The sequence below is a fragment of the Hemicordylus capensis genome, chromosome 2 (assembly GCF_027244095.1).
Source record: "Hemicordylus capensis ecotype Gifberg chromosome 2, rHemCap1.1.pri, whole genome shotgun sequence".
Lineage (NCBI taxonomy): Eukaryota > Metazoa > Chordata > Lepidosauria > Squamata > Cordylidae > Hemicordylus > Hemicordylus capensis.
Genome location: NC_069658.1, coordinates 390,478,916 through 390,503,042, shown reverse-complemented (window position 1 = coordinate 390,503,042; position 24,127 = coordinate 390,478,916). Strand labels below are relative to the sequence as shown.

General features: G+C 45.7%; 1 protein-coding gene across 3 annotated transcripts in view; it reads left to right on the top strand.

Annotated features, from left to right (window-relative positions):
• Positions 1-24,127, top strand: part of MGAT5B (alpha-1,6-mannosylglycoprotein 6-beta-N-acetylglucosaminyltransferase B) — a 312,928-nt gene that overhangs the window by 171,258 nt on the left and 117,543 nt on the right. The window lies entirely within an intron of this gene.

Sequence of the window (24,127 nt, the reverse complement as noted above, 5' to 3'; positions counted from 1 at the left end):
CTAGCCCTAGGTAACATAGGAAACATAGGAACATAGGAAACTGCCATATACTGAGTCAGACCATTGGTCTATCTAGCTCAGTATTGTCTTCACAGACTGGCAGCGGCTTCTCCAAGGTTGCAGGCAGGAAACTCTCTCAGCCCTATCTTGGAGATGCTGCCAGGGAGGGAACTTGAAACCTTCTGCTCTTCCCAGAGCGGCTCCATCCCCTGAGGGGAATATCTTGCAGTGCTCACACATCAAGTCTCCCATTCAGATGCAACCAGGGCAGACCCTGCTTAGCTATGTGGATAAGTCATGCTTGCTACCACAAGACCAGCTCTCCTCTCTCTTTTGGTACCCTAGACACCCTCTCTTTTGGTACTCTAGACACAATTTGATTTGGCACCACCACCCCAGTGAAGAATTGTGGATGTGGAGCCCCAGCTTTAACTTGAGCCGAACAGGCTGCTCTTTCAAGAGGTTGATTGACCAGTCTGCATGGATGACCAGTGAATGGTTTGAGGATACAGTGGAGAGAGTTCCCAGTCTCTAATGGGGGCAAGACTCTAACACTTCAGGAATGAAAAGATGTTGCTGTTAATTTGGAAATCGGGTCTGAGACCACTTGTTTTTGAAAAGGAAGCTGATGCAGGCAGTTCATATTCAAGAGCGAGAGTGTAGCTTATGAGACTGGCTGTTTACTGGGGGCTGAGGTGCAATGAGCAGAATGTGCAAGCCCTTTGGGGGAGCAGAGTGTGGTGTGCGTTACATTCTGACACCACTGTGCAGTACTTCAGGGGTGCAATACAAAAGGGAGAGAGAGAATAATTGGCAGGGCCATATTCTGGCACTATGAGCCCGCCCCCCCCCCCCAAGCACAAGAACTGGTGCCAGGGGCGTAGCTAGGGAAGAAGGGGCCGTGTTCATCCCTCTCTCTGGCGGCCCCCCAGAGTGAGGGAGATAATGAAGAAAATAGGGAGGGAGGGAGCTAGAGGGCCCTCAGGAGCTGGGGGCCCATGTTCTTTGAACCCTTTTGCTCAATTATAGCTACGCCCCTGACTGGTGCCCTAACTACCCGCCTGGTGTGTCTAGTGGACAGGACAGCCCTGGAAATATTCATAGAATCGTACTCCCTCAGTTCTTATCACTCGATGAAAACTGGTGGAATTGTGTCATTGGCACATTCAGTTCCCTTCAGCAGGTTTTTTTTTGGGGGGGGGGGCGCGAGATTGAAGAGTCGTGTGGTACCAGCATTAAAGAACCCTTTAATGCTGGTATCACATGACTCTTCTGGGGAAGGAAAAGTGAATGTCTGCAAATCACCTGACAAGCCAAGCACCATACATCATTAGCAGTAATGCTAGCAGTCAGAAGTGCAAAGCCAGCTCCTAAGTCAGCAGCACCATGCTGCAGGGAGGGAGCGTGTGTGTGTGTGTGTGTTCCTATGGCAGCACACATCTATACTGAGGCCACAGAGGCCCTTCTCTGCACTGCTAGCCCCTCACACACCTGCAGGTATGTGTGTGATAACTCTCTGCTCCCCCCCACACCCCCACCTTCCAGTGGGTTAGTGTGCTAAGAAGGAGATTACTGAGGAAATCACTTTAATCATGCAACAATGATGTGTTTGTTTCCTATTAATCCAGCAAAGAAAATAATCCTCAACAGACTCCATTAAAAGCCCTTGCTTTGATCCCATGTGTACCCTTAAGCCTCTCCTCTTCAAGCTCTATTTATTCACTTCTCTCCCTGCCATAGATTGCGGCTCTCACCATTTCCTGCTACAGGGATGAGTTTTGCAGCTGATGTTCATTCATTTATGTGTTTGCCTATAGCGAGATCCCTGTGGAGTCTGCCATTCCATGTTTATCGTGCCTAACCTTTTGTTGTAATTTGGCAGGTGTTGGACAATTCATTGTCAAGGAAAGAATTCCTTTAGAGCTCCAACCTTATCCCATGGATTGTCAAGCCTTTGAGCCAATAGCAGTCACTGGCGGAGCCCCTACCTAGGAACAGATGGGTCCTTCTTTTCCCCATTCTGTCTGAATTTTGCCCATTTTCATTTGATCTCCATTCTGCTCTCTTCTGCAAAAAAAGATCTGCAGGTTTCTTGTTCTGTTCCCTGCCCTGCCCTGCCCCACGCCAGATATATACATCAAATGTATTTCTCCTAGTATGTTCACATATTTCCTATCAAAACAGCTGGCACAATAAGACACAGTATTTATTATTTATTTAAATATTTAAAATATTTATATCCTGCCCCTCCAGTACACTACTGCTTGGGGCAGTTCACAACAATAAAATAGATACAATACAAGTAACAAAAATTAACTAAATTGAGTAAACAAGTTAAAAGTCAGGTTAAAAACCACAATCAGTATCAAATTCAAATTAAAAGTTATTTTAAAAGCTAAAAACTAGAAATTATAAAAGCTAAAAACTAAAGAACCTACCAGATATAACCAAAGACGAAGCATTAAAAAGCCTCCTTTAAAAGGTGTGTCTTTACTTGTTTTTTAGAAACACTGAGGGAGGGAGCATGGCGAAGCTCTTCAGGGAGGGTGTTCCAAAGCCAAGGGGCCACAACCGAAAAGGTCCTGTATCTAGGCCCTGCAAACCAGATCTCTGTTAGTGGCGGGGCCATGAGCAGGGCCTCATGGCCCTGCTCGGATTGCCCTGGCCAATTGATATGGAAGAATGCAGTCCAACAGGTACCCCGGCCCCAAGCTGTGTAGAGCTTTAAAGGTCAAGACCAGCACTTTGAATCTAGCCCGGAAGAGGACCGATAACCAATGAAGCTGCTGCAGGATGGGTGTGATATTCATGGAACGACTTGCACTCACGAGCATCCTAGTAGCAGCATTCTGGACCAGCTGTAGCTTCTGAACAGTCTTCAAGGGCAGCTGCACTTAGAGCACATTGCAGTACTCAAATCTGGATGTTACCAATGCATGAATGACTGAGGTCAGGTCCGACTTCTTTAAGTAGGGTTGCAGTTGGCATACCAGCCATAGTTGGTAAAAGGCGCTTCTGCAAACCCCCGCCACCTGCGCCTCCAAGGACGATGTTGGGTCCAGAAGCACCCCCAAGCTGCAGACTTTGTCTTTCAGCGGGACTGTGACCCCATCCAAGACTATATTTACCTCATTACTCGGATGATCAGTTCTACCAACCCAGAGCACTTCCATCTTATCTGGATTAAGTTTCAGCTTGTTTGCCCCCATCCAGTCCAGAACGGCCCCCAAGCTCCGGTTTAGAGCATCCACTGCCTCCCTGGTGTCTGCTGACTTAAAAGATAGGTAGGGCTCAGTGTCATCAGCATACTGATAGCAACACATCCCACATCCATGGATGACCTCTCCCAGGGGTTTCATGTAAATGTTAAACAGCATGTGGGACAGAAGAGATCCCTGTGGCACCCCATAGGCCAAAGGCCAAGGGGTGAAGCAGGCATCCCCCAGCATCAGATTCTGAGTATGACCCTCCAGGTAGGAGTGGAGCCACCGTATAACCATGCCCCCAAGTCCCAACCCAGAGAGACATCCCAGAAGGATACCATGGTCAATGGTATCAAAAGCCGCTGAGAGGTCCAGGAGGATCAACAGAGTCACACACCCTCTGTCTATCTCCCGGCGTAGGTCATCCACCAGGGCAACCAAGGCAGTTTCAGTCCCATATCCAGGTTGGAAGCCAGACTGGAAAGGATCAGATTCATCCAGGACTGCCTGGATCTGAGACGCCACAACACTCTCCAACATCTTGCCCAAAAAGAGGAGGTTTGAAACTGGTCGAAAGTTGTTTAAGTCATCTGCGTCCAATGAGGGCTCTTTAAGGATGGGCCTAATGACTGCCTCCTTCAAGCAAGGGGGGACCACCCCCTGCTCTACAGAGGTATTCACCACCCCCTCCACCCATGGACTCAGTCCCTCCCTACAAGCCTTCACCACCATGAAGGGCAAGGGTCAAGCACGCACATGGTAGGCCTCAACCTTCCAAGCAGCCTGTCCACTTCCTCAGGCAACACAGTCTGGAAACCATCCAATATAACAAGACCAGATGGTGCATTGGCAACATCCAGTTCCAGGACCACAAAAATCTTAGCATCCAGGTCAGAATGGATATGAGCGATTTTATCTGCAAAATGTAAAGCAAATTGGTCACAGCAGGCTGCCGCGGGTTCTGTTTAATGGTCTTTGGGGTCCTCACCTAGGAGGCCCTGAACCACTTGAAAAAGCTCCGCTGGACAACATTGAGCTGACATAATGGTGGCGGAAAAGTAGGATTTCTTCACTGCCATAGAGAATGCCCTAATATGGGCTTTAGCCTGTGTTTGGTCACATTCATTCTGAGTTTTCCACCACAACGCTCAAGCCATCTACCAACCTGCTTCATTGTCTGCAACTCACCTGTATACCAGTGAATCACTTGGGCTCGGCGGGTCGGGAGAGGGTGCCTAGGCACAACTGTGTTGATCACCCAACCCATCTCTTCATACCAAAGGGAGACCAGGGCATCAACAGGATCATCCACTCGCTCAGCAGGAAACTCCCCCAACGCCATCAGGAATCCATCAGGATCCATAAGCCTCTAGGGGCGGACCATCCTAATTGGTCATCAACCCCTGCAGAGGTGCTGTGCTTCCACCCTCAGTTCAGTCTTCACCAGATAGTGATCCATCCATGATAACAGTATTGAGGCCTCCTGGACTATCCACAGAGTACCACTGTCCACCATTGTTCCAAAAACCAAATCAAGTGTATGTCCTGCCACATGTGTGGGACCAGAAATCAGCTGAGAGAAACCCATGGTCATCATGGAGGACATGCAGTCCCAAGCTGCACCAGACAAGGCGGCCTCAGCATGGATATTAAAGTCCCCCCAAACGAACAGCCGTGGGGTCCTCAACATCACATCCGAGACCACCTCAAGCAGCTCAGGCAGGGAGACTGTTAGACAGCAGGGTGGGTGGTATACCAACAGAATCCCAACTTTGTCTCGCGATCCAGTCACTACATGCAGGCACTCGAACTGGTCAGAAAGGTGGACAGTGCAACTGGTGAGGGGAATGGTCTCTTTATGAACCAGGGCAACCCCACGTCCCCGCCCACCCCACCTTGGCTGATGCTGTACCCGGAAACCAGGTGGGCACAACTGGGAGAGATTGACATCTTCCCCCTCATCCAACCAGGTCTCCGTAATGCCTGCCAGGTCAGCCTGCTCATTCAGGATAACCTCCTGGATCGCTGTGGGCTTTGCATTTATGGACCTGGCATTTAATAGCACCAGCTTCAGGCAAGGTGGGCTGCTGGGAGAGTTACTGGAGTCTCCTTCGATGGGAGAAGGACCGGAGGGCGTGATGGCTTTGATATAGCCAGTGCCCCTTCCCCTTCCCTGGCACGTCCTACTCCCACCGCCATATTGCCCTCTGCCAAGAACCACCTCAATCGGACAGGCCTCCTCCAACATAACATGCCCTCCCAAACACATATTCTGAAGACAAACACCTTGGTAATAACCAAAAAACCCACCCTCCCTCCTATTAAAGCTGAGGCAATGCTCTAGCTAATCTGGTAGGTTCTATGCAGCTGCTAAAACTCCAGGAGGCATGGGGAGGGCTGTTGCCATCAACACTCCTGCTCCACAGTCAACCAGGATAACTGTGCTTCTTCAACCCCCTGGCTACCGCAGTCCGCCGGCTGTTCCCACGCTAGGCTCCAGCTTGCACCAAGAGGCTCACTCCCTTGGCTCAGCTTGATGTTAAATAGCAGTCACCTGGAAGGGGTGGAGCAGAGGCAAACAATCAGGGTCCTGCCCAATAGAGCTCCCTTCCCAGTATGTATTTAGATACCTATTGTTCCTTAAATGTATGGGATCTGTATAGCGCATCACCATATTTGATTAAAAACCAATCTGCTGGAGAGTGGGAGGGACCAGGAATGATGTGTTCCATTGCAAATGTTGGCAAGAGAAGAATTTGGTAACAGACTTATCTACATCCGTAGAGCTCTTGAATCAGTGTCATAACTAGTAATTCCTACACTTGGTACAATCTATCACTTCAACACACACACACACACACACACACACACACACACACACCAGGAAACTAGCACTGAGGGCAGGTTAAAAGTGGTTGTAGACCTCTAAGGATACTGCTGCTAAACGTCAAAGTTCTCACTTCTTGGTTGAATTGCTTCAAAACCTACTAGTGGCTGCTACTGCTGTCCAATTTAACTTAACATTCATCATCAGCAGTGTTCAGTGGCTGAATGTGCTTTACTGTACAGGGTATTAGGCTGCCCTCACAGAACCAATAAAGAGTTGCAACAGTGCCACTCAGACTAGCCTGTTCTCTCACTAAGCCTGTGAGCAAATGGATGTCTGGATTTTCATTTGCTCTCTTGAAAACATGCTTAATTATTTTGTGCAGCAAAGAAAAGGTATTATTTTATTTTACTGTCAGTAATGTTAAGAAAGGGCAAGTCATTAGCTAGGTGGCCATTATTTTGCTAGTTAACTGTTAATCACTGCCTGATGGCTTGGAGGATGTTCCTTAATAGCTACTGTCGCCTCTGAAAGCACCTGCCATTAGGAATCTTGCAAGCATCATGTTTCTCTGGCCTCATGGCAGAGACTCATGGGAAGGTGTAGATTACCTGATCTCACTTTCTTCCCTCCCCTTGAGGTCCCTGTGAATCAATGAATAAAAGTGCTAGCAGTTTCTAGCAGATACAGACTACTAAAGGATTTTAAGAGCTCAGAAGAGGAATGAACCAAGCAGACAGTGAAGCGTGTAGAGTTTGGGCTCTCTGATGTAATCTGCTGCTGATAACGATCAGCACTTTTGAAAACGATCTCCAATATTTCCAGCTTTATCTAATGCTCAACCTCTATGTTTGTGTAAATAAACCAAACACAAGAAGGGCAGCATAACTTTCCTTCCAAGGGGAGCTAAAACCCCTAGACCTGGAGTTTCTCACCACCTGCCAGTAGTAACCGATAGGGCTGGGGTAGGGTTGGGGACAAGCCGCAGGTGCAGCTCGTTCCTCACTCTGCCTCATCTCCCACACCGCAACATTAACCCCAGGCCTGTGGTCATTTCCCCAGGTTGGGGAACTGGGTAACCCCTGTGTGCCTGGGGTTAATGCTGAGGCAGGGAAACAGGGGCGTAGTGAGGGGAAAGGAGGCCTGTGTTCACACCTCTCTCTGGTGGCCCCTCGGAGTGAGGGAGATAATGAAGAAAATAGGGAGGGGTAGAGCTAGGGGGCTCTCAGGAGCTGGGGGCCTGTGTTCTTTGAACCCATCCGCTCAATTATAGCTACACACCTGCAGGGAGAAGAGGCAGAGTGAGGCAGCTGGGGTGGGAGGAGAGAGTGGGAATGAATTGCACCTCCTGTTTCACCAGGCAAGTACATACTTCAGATCCAACGTTTTTTTTAAGGGGTGCCAGATTTCATATATAAATCATCTAACACTTTAATTACTTAATGGGGCTGTTCACACAAGCAGCCCTACCCAGGCTTGGGCAACTGCTCATGGGTAGCGCTGGGATTGAAGCCGATCCTGGTGCTGCTCTCCTGGGTAGCCCATTACCTGACCATTTACAATAGTGGGATCCCTCAATTGCACAGGTGCATTGTGGGATGTCTGGAGGCCAGGATGCATTTTCCCAGCCTCCAGGATGCTGTGCAGCTCACAAAAGCACCAGTTGTGTGGGTACATACCCGAACCATGCCAGATCATCGGGGGGAGGTAGTTGCTATCCTGCTTTCCCCCCAAACTTCCCCAGTGCTCTCAAAGGTCTTGTGAATGACCTCAGTCAGTGCAGGCAAATTTTTAACTGGTGAGCTAGTTAAGGGCAGCAAGATGGAGGCTACCAAAATGAGTGCAGCAGACAACCCACAAGAGGTTGCAGGAGCAGAAGCTGGTTCATTCAGTTATTATTCAGAGAAATCATCAGTTCAAAAAGCCCAATGCATTTCAGATTCCAGTTGCGTTAAGAAAATACAAGCTTTAAATATGCAGAAGTGTTAAGTTAGTTAAGTTCCATAGTTAAGTTCTATAGTTAAGGGCAACTTGTAACGCACACTACAGTAAAACAGGGAGTGAAAGAAATATTGCCTGTTTGTTAGGGTTGCGCGTTTTGTATTTTTTCTGTTTCGATTTGTACCAAATCCAAATCAACCCCATTTTGTATTTTGTCCAAAATTAAGCCTTCTGCATCACCCCAGTTTTGTTTTGTATCTGAATTAATCTGAATCCGAATCCGAATTAATTCAGATTTAAAAATGGGTCACATGGTCAAAAGAGTGGGTGGGGGTTATAGTGCCCAATGAGTGGAAGCTACCACAAACATTTCAAAGGATTGGGCAAACTGCTGATTTTTGGTGAATTTTTGAAGTTTGCTCATCTTTCAGATTTTCCCTGTAGGGTATGATGGAGGTTTCAGGAAAAGTATAGCTTCACGTGGGGGGGGTGGTGGTGGCCCAGAGTGGAGTGTGGTTGGTGGTAGTGCCCAGTTGGTACAAGGAAGCTACCACAATTTTTTCAGAGGAATTTGGCAAAGGGCTGATTTTTAAAGAATTAATGAAATTACGTGTCTTTCAGATTTTCCTCATAGGGTATAATGGAGGTTTCTGCAGTCCCATAACTCCACTTGAGGGGCACTGGGGTGGCCCAGAGCAAGTGGCGGTGTAGTGCACATAGGGTGCCAACTACCCACATGGGTTGCCAACCCATGAAGTACAGGGTTTTGTTGTTCTAGAGGTGTTCTGAGAGTAGACTCTCTAGTAGCATATGAGAGTGGAATCATGGTTGTTCATTAAAAATCTTATTTGCTACCAGAGAATCTAAATTCAACACCTCAGTAACAACAAGGCCCAGTACCCCAATGGGTTAGCAATCCAGGGGGGTGGTTGGCACCCTCTGTGCACCACACCACCACTTGCTTCAGGCCATCCCAGTGCTCCTCAGGTGGAGTTATGGGGCTGCTGAAACCTCCATTATTCCCTATGGGGAAAAAATCTTAAAGACGCGTAAACCTCAAAAATTCCTAAGAAATCAGCCGTTTGCCCTATTTGGAATCTGGGTGCACTACCCTTGGGGAACTGCCATCAAACCCACTGTTTTGCCCCTGAAGCCCCACATAGACAAGTTGAAAGAGTGAAAAGAATGATGAACAACAACGAAACTGAATTTTTTGGCACAGTTATTTGAGAATTTTGCAGTGGGTGGGAGCCTGTCCCTGTGGCACTAGCACAGCAGCACAACCTTGTGCTTGTGGATTCAAGCAAACTTTCAATAAAAACACTCCCTCCCCATGGAATAGTGACCACAGGTCATTTGAGATAGCAAGATAAACCAATGAACTGCCTTGGTACTATGGAACAACTTCAAATGTTCATTTAACTGAAATGGAGTGAGCTGTAGCCCAAACAAATCAGCTATTCAGATTTGCTGAATCTGAATTCAGATTCTATTATTCAGAATTGTTGAGAATTATCATCACTGTTTTTAAGAAAATGCAAAACCATGGATCATGGTTACAAGAAAGAGAAGCAACTAAGATTCCTGGGGATGTCAATAGATTGACATGGGTATTCCCCACCCCCCTCCTTTTGTCTCCTGTAGTCCCATGTGGATGACATGTCCCTGCAATGGCAAAAGTTGTGAACCACTGGCTTAGACATCATGTCCCACCAAATTACATTGTGGCCTAAATTACATTAGGCTGCTCAACTTGGGCAACAAAACTTAGATACCACTATAACTCATAAAAATCAGAAGAAAAACAAAATAGCTCTTCAAACAAACAAACAAACCCTGAACAAGTCAAGAGATTCTTTCTAAACCTTTGGAAAGAAAAACCTGTGTAATTTCAGAACTTTCCTAACCAACTTCTCGAAAAGCTTCTCCACACAATTTATACCATGGCTTTTAGCAAGAGCTTTGGAATGGCATTGAGCTCCCAAAGATATTTGGGTATTTCTGTCTCAAAATGCTATCTTCCAAATCCCTTTGCAAGGTCAGTTTGCATTTCAATCACACTGAATACAACACATACTTAACTAAACCATTCACACTCAACAGCTTTTTGCATATCTTATCTTCTGCTAATCACTCAGTGCCTCAGTTGGAGTGGAGAGGGTCAGAGAAATCAATTTCAATTGCAATGCTTTCCCAAAGAACAAAGCATTCTGTCCGAAACACAGTCATTTAGATTTGGAAACAAAAATCTCTGTTTTTAAATTCTTGATTTTGTTTTGGTTACAAAACCTCCGAAATTGCCATTTTCGGGCACAAAACATTTTGTACCCAAATTGAAACGCACAAGCCTACTGTTTGTTGTGCTAGATCTTCATTTGTTCTAAGGCTGGCAGTCTTCTAGCTTTTTAAAAGTACTTTTCCATGCTACATTGTGTATGTTGCCCCTAGACCTGTTAAATGCTTTTAGTCACTTCACCTGCCTTGCATGTATCTATTGCACTTCAACAGGGTCTGGATCAATCTCTCTCACTGACCTGCTTTTCTGTTTGTTTGATTTTATGTCACCTATTGTGTAATCTTTAATAATTCACACAGCTCACCAAATTCACGTTTGTTCTAAATGCAGTCACATATGACTTCATGGTTTCTCCTTCACTCTTTTAGAGCCTAATTGGTGCATTGCATGTGCAACATTGCACAGTGTGCTTCAAGTTTACTAAAACAAACAAACAAACAAACAAACAAACAAACAAAACCCCTTGATTTTAAAAATTTGAATTGTCCTCAGATTGAAAGATATGAAAAACTACTCTTGCTTCTTCACCTGCCATTGCCTATCCACTTTCTTAGACTAAACTCCTCAGGGCAGGAAATTGTCTTTTTGTTGCTACTTTAGCAAGCATTATGCACATTATTTGTGCTATATAAAACAACAGCAACTTTGATTTTTCTTCTCTCACCATATAACATTTACTACAATATATAGTGTGGGAGTGTGGAACAAACAAGCCATAGTTAACACACGGCACAACTCTTTTGACCAGTGCTTTCAATGGAAGTGAAAAGGAAATGAGATAGGCCAGCCTCAATGACATCTGATGAAAAGACTACAACAACTTATATTGAAACAGCTGCTGCGCTAGGTTTCAATTTTCTGCAAGTGTTCCCCAGAACTGTATCCCTTCATGTATTCATTCAAAGGAAACTCCAGTTCCTACTACCATTATTATTGGGGATAATTACTTATATAGCAGAGTATTTCAGGAGCTAACTCACTTCTATCACAGCAGAAGTTAACAGGGTCTCAGGGGCAACAGCTTGTAAATGATAAGCATGTAAGGTTAAACTAATCTACTTTATTCAGAAGTCCATGATGATAGGAAAAGACCTATATCTAGCCACTGGCTACATGGTGGTCTCAGATAGAGACCTTTAGAAGCATGGTGCTCAGAGAGAGAACTAGAAGCATTCTGGGAAGAAGAAGAAGAAGAAGAAGGAAGTCGCTCCCAGGAAGTTCCTGAGTACATTCTATCCACAAGGGGGATCATAGAGGCAGAAATAAACAGGAAAAAGGAGGCCCTCACTATCTTTCTCTGCTCCCAATGCCCCCAGTGGTCATTAGGGTTACTGGTGCAAAAGGTCTTATGCCATCTGGAGCTGGATCTCCAACAGTTATACTGTTCTGAGCATCAGATGATTTCATCCAGTATTACTCAAATGAGATAACATTCAATAAGATTAAATGAATTTATTGTTGTCTAACATGCAAAATAATTCACATACAGATGCTGTTTCCACAGAGTTTGTTGGTGAGTTCATTCAGATTGAAGATGATTGGACATTAAACCCAATAGTTAAAAAGACTAGGGATGTGTGGTAGAGGGGCTTGTTGGGATGCGCACTGCCCCAGCAGGAAGCTGGAAGGGGCTGTGGAGTGCAGGTAAGCACCTGCTCTCCTTTTCCTTAAAGTTCTCTTTTTGATTCCCCTAAAAGTACTCAAATGGTGCAGCGGGGAAGTAACTTGCCTAGGGAGCAAGAGGTTGCTGGCTCGAATCCCAGTTGGTATGTTTCCCAGACTATGGGAAACATCTATATCAGGCAGCAGCGATATAGGAAGATGTTGAAAGGCATCATCTCATACTGCGTGGGAGGAGGCAATGGTTAAAAAAACCCCTCCTGTATTCTGCCAAAGAAAACCTTATGGCTCTGTGGTCGCCAGGAGTCAACACCAACTCAACAGTACAACTTTACCTTTAAAAGTGCTCAAACCATGCTTTGAAGCATGGTTTGGGCACATCCCTAAAAATACCATTGTTTTCAGCCAGTTCAGATGGGGATTAAAGGTCTCTTTCTCTCTTAGGGCATTTTCCCCACTAGGATCAGCAGGGGAAAGGCGAATACAAAGGCAAAGGAGGCATCAGCGTTTTCATTGGCTCTCAGACTAAAACAGCCCTGGCTAAGCTATTCCCTGTACTTTGATTCTAAATAGGCTATACTAGCTATTCTCTGCTTACGTGTTCAGCATGGCTTCTAGTTCATTCAATGACATAGACTAAATAATTTTCCTAGAGTAACACAAACCAACAGGAAGTCTAACAATATCAACCTGGCTTGCTACTTTGTATGCAAACTAAACCCATTATGCGGTTGAGGCAGCCCAACTGTTATTTCCAAACTTCAAGTTCATACCTCTGGTTTGAGTCCATTCTTAAATAAAAGGGAAAGAGCCTTATCTTGAAATATTTTGAAAATGAAGCTTTTGCCTTCCTGAGTCACAGACTAAATCTTTGAAATTGTAAATGGATTTTATTACGGTGATTCATGTGGCAGAGGCAAGAGCATTTTATGACTGGTTTTCTCACAGAGCTTTCGTGCTATGACCCTCAAGTATTAAATATTGGCTATCGTGCTCATCTGTCTTCTTCCAGCTGTGGCTCAATGCTCCAAATGGCTTTTGCTGCCATGCCATCTCTCCCTGACAGAAGGAGAGGTGCAAGGAATTCAATAAAATATTGTCTGTTTCTCTTCCAATATCAATTTTTAATGCCTGTCTTTAATCTGCAGCTATGGTTCCTAATGAACTGGGGTGGCGGAGACCTTATTTAACATTAAGGACATGAATAATTGCATAGATTTTAGCAGTTTGTTCAAGAAAACAAATGGAGCATATTATAAATAGTTTATAACAACCTTGTTGGTTTCCTCCTTTTTACTTTCCCAATACATGAATAATGGATAACTATCCAAATTTGGGCATGGCCAGTCTCACTAAGCAGGCTGCTCAAGGAGAGGTAATAGCTATAATTTTTCCTCAAATACATTTGGTTGTGATTTAAATTGACCCAGACCAGATTAAGCTCATCTGCTTTCATGTTTGTATCTCAAATCTGAAGAGAAACTGCACGACTTTACCAAATATCTAATTTCAGGTAGCTTATTTTTACCTTTAATTTTACCCAGTTTATACAACAGAGATCTTTTGAGGATCACAGGTCCTCCCTCTGATACCTTTCTTTAAAAAGCCACAACAACAAAACCCACAAAGCAATGTGGTATATTATATTACTAAGTGGCTGCTCTTGTGGGTTTTTGAAGTATCTGGTTACAATAAGAAGTCTTCTTAATCAAAAAGGTCATTCACACAACCTATGCTTACCCGGCTGGGGAGAAGGCAGGAGCTGTCCTGCCTTCCCCACGCAATTCAAGATGCTCTTGGGCTTGCCAGCACCATGCGCCCACATGACTAGAGTGGCAGATCCGAGAGCGGTGAGGGAGCAGGAGGAAAGCAGGTTGCAGATTCTTGCATCCCACAAATGTACTGTGTGATGAGTGCAATGTATGGGGGATTCCCCCAAAAGCCAGGCACTCCAGGCTCCCAGCTCTGTGTCTGCTTGGGCTTCCTGAAGCCGGAGCAGACACATGACTGGGTACCTAGGTAGAAGGACGCACTTGACGCACTAGGCAGAAGGATGCACTTGTTGTATTACCTAGGTAATAGCCCAGAAGGAAACCTTAGGCTACCCGGCGAGGCAGCTTCGGGATTGACCCTGATCCTGGCGCTCCACACAAGCAGCCCTACCTGGGTAGGGCTGCTCCTATGAAAAGCCTCAAAGTTTACATTTATTGCAATAAAAGACAACCGTAAAGAACAGTCTGAAAACAAACAAATGTACATTAGTATTGTGAAGTAATAATTGTTTCTCAAAATACTGTAGCTATGGAAAAAGGGTACAAACATTTTGTTGCCATCCCAAAGTTTCAGAGTCCCCTGGCCAAGTCCAGGAGTAGGCAGGCTTACATATCATACTCAGTCTCTATGGTTCCTTAGCAGAAAAGAATCGGAAAGCTCTTGATTCTCACATTGAAAACAAGGAGGAAGAAACAGGAAGGAGGAACTAAAACACTGTGCATCGTAGGAGGACTGGAGAGTGGACTGGAGAGCTGAGATGCTCCCCAAGTTCAACCTCTGGCATCTCCAGGTAGGGTTAGGAAATACTCTGAAACTCTGGAGAACCACTACCCATCAGCATGGACTGTATTAAACTAGTTAGACCAAATGGTCTGATTCAGTGAGCCGGGTCTCACGATTGGTGAGACCTGGTTTGGGAAGCACAGCAGGGAGAGCTAGCTAAGCCCGCTCTCCCTGCAGACAATCGGGGCAGGAGCCCTGTCTCCGTGATCGCTGTCTCCGTGATGGAGCCGGCGGGGGCTGGGGAGCTCGGGGGCAGCGCAGCCCCCAGAAGCTCTAGTATGCCCTGCGCAAGTGCGCAGGATATACTGGGGAGACCCCCAGAGCCGGGAGGTGGCTTTTCGCCTCCACAGCGCGGAGCCTTGCCTCAGCTACTCATGATCTTTAAAACCAGGTTTGCGGAGCGCTCGCTCTTCAGACTTGGTTTTAGGGCAGGAGTAGTTAGGCAGGTTACCCGCCTAGGAACCACCGGGCTCGCAAGTGATTCACACAATGGGGCGAAATCAGGCTAGCCTTCGCTAGCCCGATTTCACCCCATCGTGTGAATAGCCTCAGTATAAGCAGGGGTGTATCTAGGGTGGGGCAGGCAGGTCACACACCCTGGGCGCCACTTGAAGGGGGGCACCATTTTTAAAAATTAAGATTTTTTTAAATGGCTGCCGAGAACAAAATGGCCACCGTGGATGCTCAAATGGCCTCTGTGAGGCCCTAGAGGCCAGCAGGGGGAAACCTTTGCAGACCTCCCGCCGGCCTTTAGGAAACCCCCCAAAGGGGCTACAGGTAATTTTTTTTAAAAAAATTAATATACTATAAGTCACTGTACACATATTCAGATTGGCACTATGTACAGAGAATCAGGGCTTTTGAATACTCAGCTGAAGCTTATGAGCTAGGATTGTATTCATTTGCTCTGACTTTGCTTCTTGTGATAAGTGAGTCAAATGTGATGTCTTAATAATATGGCTATTAATGGTGAGTTTGTCTTTGAATCCGTGTGAAATCCTTAGTATTAAGGCCCACTGAAAATTTCTTGCTCTCTTTCTCTCATTTTAACTGTCTTTCTGAAATTCTAGAATATATTCCAAGCAGTGACACAGTTTACTCTTCGTATCCTTTAATTATTTTCAGAGTATCTGGGAAAAGTCAAATTCTCCGTTTATTTTTAAGACTTATGTAATAGTGATGCTACAATGCATAGTAGAGAATTAGACAGGCAATTCTATTTAGTTTTTCACATACACCTCCACATAGTATTTGGGTATTTCATCAGCCCCAGCATACTGAAATTTGTAGTTTTCCAGCATTTTTTGGTCTGGCTATGTCCACTGCTAAATAGTTTTTTAAATATTAAAAGGTTAACGAGCTTGACTTGTATTTTTCAGCTGATATGATGGTAAAGTTATCTGAAAGATGGGTTTCAGATGTTTGGGCAGGGGGCGCAATTTCAGTGCTTGCCCTGGGCACTATTTTCCCTAGATACGCCTCTGAGTATAAGGCAGCTTCCTATGGAGAGCATTGAGATCCCTTTGCTGCTACTGCTCTTGAGGAGGCATTTCGTCATCAACCTGGGTAAAAAAGCCCTCACCCAAAGGTTGGGAGCATTGGTCCAGAGAAAATAGTAATAGTGGCAGCAGGTGTACAATGCAGGAGACAATATTGAAGAACATCTGCTCCCATCCCCATCTCAGGCCCTTGGGGGAGCAGACTCAGTATTAATGGTAGTTGGTCATTGATGCCTGTTGGTTTGAAACCATTGACAACACCTGGTATTCTGAAGACAGATAGCTTAAAGAAGAGGGCAATATCATTCATCTACAGATCTGATTTTATTCTTATGAACTGCCTTGAGAAACTTTTTGTTTGAAAAGTAAAGTGTGCTGTCATGTCGATTTTGACTCCTGGTGCCCACAGCGCCCTGTGGTTTTCTTTGGTAGAATACAGGAGGGGTTTACCATTGGTTGAAAAGTGGTTTGCAAACATTGTTAAAGAAATAAATGCACAGAAATAGAAAGAATCCTATGAATTATTTACTCAGAAGGCCCACTGAGTTTAATGGGATTTATATAAATTGTGCACAGGATTATAGCCACACAGCCCAATCCTATGCAGGTTTAAGTAGACTGAGAGGCTCTCCACACATGACCGGTGTGTAGAGCCTTCAGGGCTTCTGCGGGGATAGCAGGCTTGACCAGCTCTCCCCACAAATGAGTATCCAGCCATCCCTGGGTGCCTGGATTGGCCACGCACATGACTACCGACTCCATCTACCGGCTCCATCTACCGGAAAGCAGGGTCATAGCTACAAGTGCTCAAGGATATCCAATGAACATGCCTCCCTGGGGTTAGGGTTAGGGAGCCATGCCTCCCTGCCATGCCTCCCTGGGGCCCTGCCATCTGCTCCTCACCCCTTCCCTCCCCAACCCTGCCATTTGCCACCACTACGGATTGTCACGACGGGCCTACCTCCTGCCCTTCCATGCCTCACCCCCTCCATTCGCCTCCTGCCTTGTTGCTCCTCACCACCTTACCTCCATTGCTCATGCAGCTGGTCCATGCAGTGATGGGGGTGCTGGTCCATGACTTCTCTCCTCACTCAAACAAGGAGAGAAGCCAAAGAACCCCTCAGCGCTATACAAGCCAGCTAAGAAATGGAAGGTGAGCATGTACCCTGACGTCTAATCTGGATGCATGGGCACCCTTCATTTTGCAGCCAGTTGTGCAGAGGTAAGGGGCTCTATGACTCCTCTCCTTGTTCAAGTGAGGAGACAAGCCATGGAACCTGACCCACTGCTGTTCAAACCGGCTACCGAGCAGCAGGGCAAGGAGCAGCAGCATCAAGGAGCGATGGGACAGGAGGGAAGTGGCAAGGGCAGGAGGAGCAGCAGCAGCAGCAGTGGTGGCAGTAAATTAAAAAAATTAAGTAAACAAAGTAAAGCAAAACTGTTGCGCCTCTGGTGCAGCAAAAACAAATTTAAGGGGGCAATGTTCATTTATTGAACACAGGCTCCCACTGATCTTGGTAAGCCCATGCTTGAAAGCAACATCCATGGGCATTCCTGACTCTGCACAGGATCGCAGCCCTGATCTTCCACCAGAATGCCTAGAGAGGTGTGAAGGATTGAGATTAAGTCCTCCATTTTGTGTTCTGTTATGATGTTGTATGTTTTAAAATGCCTAAGGTCAAAAGGTTAGCCCAGGGAATTAGTTACATCCTGAGGTGAAATGGTTAGCCTGCTCTCCTAATTGGCTATTTTAGAGGGCAAGGATTAGTTTTAAGAGTATAAAAGATAGAGTTGAAAAGGGGTTTTAGTCAGAGAGAGGTTGAAAGAAGGAAGTCAGAGGAAGAAGGATCAAAGTGTCGCAGGAAGAAGAAAGCTGTTGAAGACCTTAGGGACACAGTTTTAGATAGGATTGTTGGATGTGTCTATCCTATTTTGTTTTATTATAATTTGTTCATATATGTTTCAAAAATTCAGAAAACAGTTACTAGGAATATAAACTGAATTGTTTTTCTTTTTAGCAATGACAGATCTCTTGTGATTGTTTTGTTCATACTTTCTTGCCATTCTGCTCTACTCAAGTTATTGTTAGAGACTGAGAGATACTGTGGACTGTTTGGTGGAGGCAGCCAGGGAATAAAAGCTGCCACTTGGTGGCAGTGGTAAAATATCAAAAGATGGGAGAAGCAAGAGGTTGGTTTGCTTGGCTTCCCCCTTATTCACACGGCTGGTTAATACCAGATCATGACAAGAGATTTCAGACCCCCTTTTAGTTTAATATACACATTATTCATTAATTATCTGGAGGTGAAGGCAGAGAAGAACACAGGACAAACTTCAGGTTCTTTGCCTCCCAACGGGATTTGGATTATTAGGAAACTTGCACTACATCATCATCATCATCATCATCAGTAGTATTTATACCACTTTTCAGCAAGAAGTTCTCAAAATGGATAGCATAGAAAAGGAATAAGAAAATGACTCCCTTTCCTAAAAGGGCACACAATTTTAAAAACACAGAGAGAGGAGACACCAGCAACAGCCACTGAATATGCTGTGCTGGATAGAAGAGGGACAGGCCCTCTACCCCTGCTAAAAGTATCACTGCAAATTTTATGAGATTTTGGCAGTAAAGGAGAACATGGATAAACCTGCACATCATATCAAAAGGATACTATTTATCACTAAGGGTGTGTAAAAACTGAGGTTCAAGCACTGGTTCAGGGCTGAACCAGTTCAGACAAGGTCTAAACTGGTTTGGTGCCACGGAGAGGGGAGTGGGAGCTTTAAGAAAGAGGACTTGCTCTCTGCCACCCCATACAGCTTCCTGGTGGGGCGGCAATTGCCCCAAGTACCTGCGCATGGCACCAGCATGCACATGGCATCTGCATATGCACAGGTGCCATTTGTGTGGTCAGCAACACCATGCTGACCATGCAAATGGCACATGTGTGGATGCCATGTGCGTGCTGGTGCCGCACATGGGTATTTGGGATGAGTGCCACCCCAGCAAGAAGCTACATGGGGCAGTGGAGAGCAGGTAAGGACCTGCTCTCCTCTTTCTTAAAGCTCCTGCTCCCCACGGTGCCGAACCAGTGTTTGTACCTTGGTTTGTGTGCACACTTTTATTTATCACTGCAGTGCATGGTAGATCATGGAAACAAAGAGAGGTTTGGGCATGTATAAAATGATGACTACACAGGATGGTGAATAAAGTTGAGATTAAGACTTCCTTTATTGAAAGTCACCTTTAAGTCACCTTTATTTGAAAGGTGAATAAAGTCCTAAGGATAAGATGCTTTCTGACACATTCAGTGTTTATCCAGTGCATGGTAACTCTAAACAGCAGCTGCTATGTGAAAAGTGTCACCTCTGTTTCATATTGTAATTTCATGTATCTCAGAGGATAAGAGGGATTCTTAAAAAAAAATGTTTCTTACAGATGGGATGGGAACATATAGTATGTGTGGCACTGAGCTGATTATGACTAAATATGTTTCACTATGTAATTGCTTTGCTGATTAGCAGGGGAAATGAAAGAAATGCCACATTAGACAAGTGAGCCCAGTTTTTGTACAATTAGATCTCCCTCTGTTTAGCTTAGGCCTGTGAGCAAGACTTAGTAGATTATAACAGTGAAACCTGGCTAGATTTCTGCCTTTTTTTGATCGGAGTGTGCACAAGCACTGGATTGGTGTTGCTTATATGGGACAGTACTAATTATGTAGCACTGGTAGAAGAGATGTGCCCTCAATAAGACCTGGAACTCTGACACTGTTACCACCATGCTATCTGCTCTGCAATATGGGATAAACATCTTACTCCCTCCACTTGATTTCATTTTGCGTTGCCGTAAAAGATGTAAGGTTGCCAACTCTAACTGAAGCGGATTCCCCCCAATATTTTTCACAATATCAAGCCATTAAAATCTGCAACATTGCTTTCACTCGTCACCTCGATTTGATGCTAATTCCGAGACTCCAGGCCAATCAACCCTACCTGAAAACCACATCGCCACAATGACGGTATGGACATGGTTTAAGGCTGAATGCCTTTCGATTTCCTCTGGCTAAAAGAAGTGTGAACAAATGTTTACTTAAATTGGGCACCGCACAAGTTGGTGCTAGTTTTGAAGATGCAGCTCTGCATTTTTTGAGCTTGACTAAAAGGCCATTGTGTCCGTAGGCATTGTGATTGTTTGTCTTAGTGGATGGCTCTGCACTTAACCACTTGCTAGCACAATATTCTGCTGCAATCTGAAAGTTTTCATATTTTGAAGGGCTTTCAACTGTTCCCTTAGACACACAAGCCTCATTAGGCACAATCTCCAAAAATGGCCAGTCGCTGGAGGTAAAATCCGAAGCAAGATGTCCTGTATTTGGAGAAGGAGAAATGTAAGGCCATGAAAGTGAGCTGAGCCAAAACAGGTGTTTTGTTTTGTTTTTTACTCCCATTTTTGCTGAAAATTGAGACACTGTTTCTCAGCATCCTTTCAGTTGCCTCCTCAAAATTCTGTCTGTTTTCCCCCAAGTCCTTTAACAGAAGGAAGCATGCAAAACCCTTCCAAGGATGGTTTTTTAGACTCCAGGGGATTGTATGGTCCACACACATGAGCTAGTCCACCAATTGTTTGTTGCTCTTAGACAGAGTCCCTTTATATACTCTGCAGAAGCCCTCCCACTAACCTAAGTCATATGAAGTAGAAAAAAGCTTTATAAAGGGACTGTGCTTATATAGGAACATAGAGAGCTGCCTTCTACAGAACATTGGCCGATCTAGCTCAGAATCATCTATAGGGATGTGCACAACCCGGGTCAGCACCTCCTCTGGGAAGTGTTGAACCAGTTCTGGTGCTGGAGTTCGAACTGACTTGGTGGGGCAGGGAGTGGTTCCCTTTAAAAGTAGATAAGGTGCTCCTTACCTGCTCATCCTTGCCCCACTGCTGTTCTGGCAATGGTGCCCACTCTCCAAAATGCCATGCATGGCTGTGGTGCTATTCCCTGCAGCCTCCATGCCGTATAGGAACATAGGAAGCTGTCATATACTGAGTCAGACCATTGGTCTATCTTGCTCTGTATTGTCTTCATAGACTGGCAGCGGCTTCTCCAAGGTTGCAGGCAAGAATCTTTCTCAGCCCTATCTTGGAGAAGCCAGGGAGGGAACTTGAAATTTTCTGTGCTTCCCAGAGCGGCTTCATCCCCTGAGGGGAATATCTTACAGTGCTCACTTCTAGTCTCCCTTTCATATGCAACCAGGGTGGGCCCTGCTTAGCTAAGGGGACAAGTCATGCTTGCTACCACAAGACCGCATGCACAAAGCAGGCGGGCATGCCATTTGTGTAGACAGCAACACCACAGTGTACAGGGAACAATGTCACAGCCACGTGTGCCCACACCCACTTTTTGGAGGGTGAGTGCCACCACTGGAACAGTGGCAGGACAAGGACGAGCAGGTAAGGAGTGCCTTACTTGCATTTTAAGGTAACAGATCCCTGCCCCGCTGCCAGTTGCCCTTAGCCGTTCATGTACATCCCTGATTGTATACACTGATTGACAGTGGTTCTCCAGTGTTTCATACAGAGGTCTTTCCCAGTTCTGCCTACTTTTACACACAGCAGGCTTTACTGTGAGTTTATGGGTAGGGATGTGTGAACTGGTTCAGGGGTTTGGTTGAGGGGTTCAATGGTTCAGGGTTCAATCAACCCCCTCCCCCCAGTTCAATCTGGACAGGGACCAAAACCCTTGCCCCCACTCATTTCCGATTTTGGGTTTTTTAAAAAAATAAAAATTATTAATTTTTACCTCCTGGCCCCTTCAGGGGGCTTCCTAAAGGCCGTGGGGGGCAGTCTGCAAAGGTTCCCCCTCCCTCCACCGGCCTTGGTAATCACCGCCATGGCCTGTTTGGCCGCACTTTCTGGCCCGTTTGCGTCTCCTTAGATCAGCGTGGCGGCCATTTTCCCTGCCGCCGCGCATGCGCAAATGGACAGACTTTATTGCAAACTCAAAGTTGTCTAAAAAACACAACACAAATAGTGGATTCTTTTACCTCAGATATAAACCAGGCTACACACTTTCACACAGTGAAAAACTGAATTGTGTGTGAACTGCTCCCCAATAACTTGCAGGTACTTCAGAGCAAATCTGGCCATTCTGGAGAAGATGCAAGCTAAAAGGCTTCAAAAGCCCTGTCTGAAAAACTTCCTGGAGATGCCATGAATTGAACTTGGGATCTTCTACGAATGAGCAAACACTCTACCACTGAATGGCAGCTCCCTCCTCTGAGCCTATGCTCTATCCCAGCAGTTCTCAACACTGGGTCCCCAGATATTTTTGGTCTTCAACTCCCATAATCCCCAGCCCCAGTGGCCTTTAGTTGGGGATTATGGGAGTTGAAGTCCAATAACATCTGGGGACCCACTGTTGAGAATCCCTGCTCTATCCAATTTGGGATAGATGTTACTTATATAGCAGAGTATTTCAGGAGCTAACTCACTCCCATTACGGCAGAAATTAACAGAGTCTCAGAGGCAACAGCTTGTAAATGATAAGCATAGAGATTCATGTAAGGTCAAACTAATCTGCTTTATTCAGAAGTACATGATGATAGGAAAAGACCTATATCTAACTCCTGGAGACTTTACACGCAGGGTTTTTACTTCGAATCTCCTCTGGAATGGATAGGGCCAGTCCACATATTAGCTGTATTTACCCAGAAGTAGCTGCGGGCTATTAGGAACCAGTACAGACAGGAGTCTGTTTCCCCCCGAATTGAGGCTGCACATTCTGGCTTAGCCTGAATTATGTCTGGCTTTTAAAAATCCTCTATTTCCTGTGGCTTTTGAGGGGGGGGAAACCCCACCAGAGGCTTCTGTTATGCCCCGAAGTTTCTCTGTGATGTGTGGAGGGGCTTCTTTCCAAACTCGCACTGGAAATCCACCCAGGTGTCAGCAAAGGAGATTTGCAGTTACAAGCGCTGGAATGGCAGGGAGGGGTTGTGGCAGACTGATGCAATTCTGTGGAGGGGGTCGTTTCAGCTCATGTTTCTGTCAGGTTATATTAGTGCCAGGCAGCCTACAAAATACACACACAGATGTCCCCTCGGGTGGAAGCTATTCCTCACAAACCACTCTCAGCGAAGAAAGCCCTCTCCAGCCCCTTCAGGGTTGCTGTGCTGAGGTCACAGACTGGGAGCAAGTGAGACACTGGCCACGGTTCCCCACAGGAGATGTTTTTAAGCACAGAAGGCACCCTCAGCTCTGCTGAATCACAGAAGCATTTCTGCACTCTGGTGTGGATCCAGCTGGGGTGCACGTGTCCCTGTCTGCAGAACGCTGCCAGGAAAGCTTGCTAAAGATGAGTAGAATTTCACACCATCCATGGGGGAAAGAGGTAGAATGGCTGGCTGACGAAGGAAGAGGGGCCACAGGGAGAATGAGAGAGTCCAGAAGGGGAGGGAGAGGGAGAAATTTCTGAGTTAAACGCAGTATGTAACCTGAGCCCTTGCGTTATTTGATCCCTGACTGCTTGGTCTTGTGGTCTTCCATAGCTGTCATACTAAAAAACTAACAAAAAGCTCTCTTGCCTCCTCCTGATGGGATTGGTTGGATAAAAAACCTAGAGCAAGCAGTGGGAACGCACACAGGAAAAAGATCTTTAGGGATTGCGGAGAGGAGCCGACCCTATGTGAACTGTCTATTTAATCACCCGAATTAAACACCTGCAAATCTGCTGTGAAGCAGATTTGCTCTTCACATACTCTGTGGCATGAAGCCATGTGTGAATAACTTTCAGGCCACATGTTGTTCAGAGAGAGACCTATAGAAGCATGGTGCTCAGAGAGAGTGCTAGAAGCATTCTAGGAAGAAGAAGGAGGAAGTCACTCCTAGGAAGTTCCTGAGTACATTCTATCCATAGAGGGGTCATAGAGGCAGAGATAAACAGGAAAGAGAAGGAGACTCTAATTATCTATCTCTACTCCCAATGCCCCTAAGGTCATTAGGGTTACTGGTGCAAAAGGTTAGTGCCATCTGGAGTTGGATCTCCAACAAATCCCAGGGGAGTTTCTGTGAATTTGGTCATATAAATTCAGAGATTGCACAGCTCCCTCACTCTCAAGGTTTGCTGTTACTCTGAGTTGTGCCCTATGGGCTAGTTCAGAGACTGTCCAGTTTCCTAGAGCCCTAAAAAGC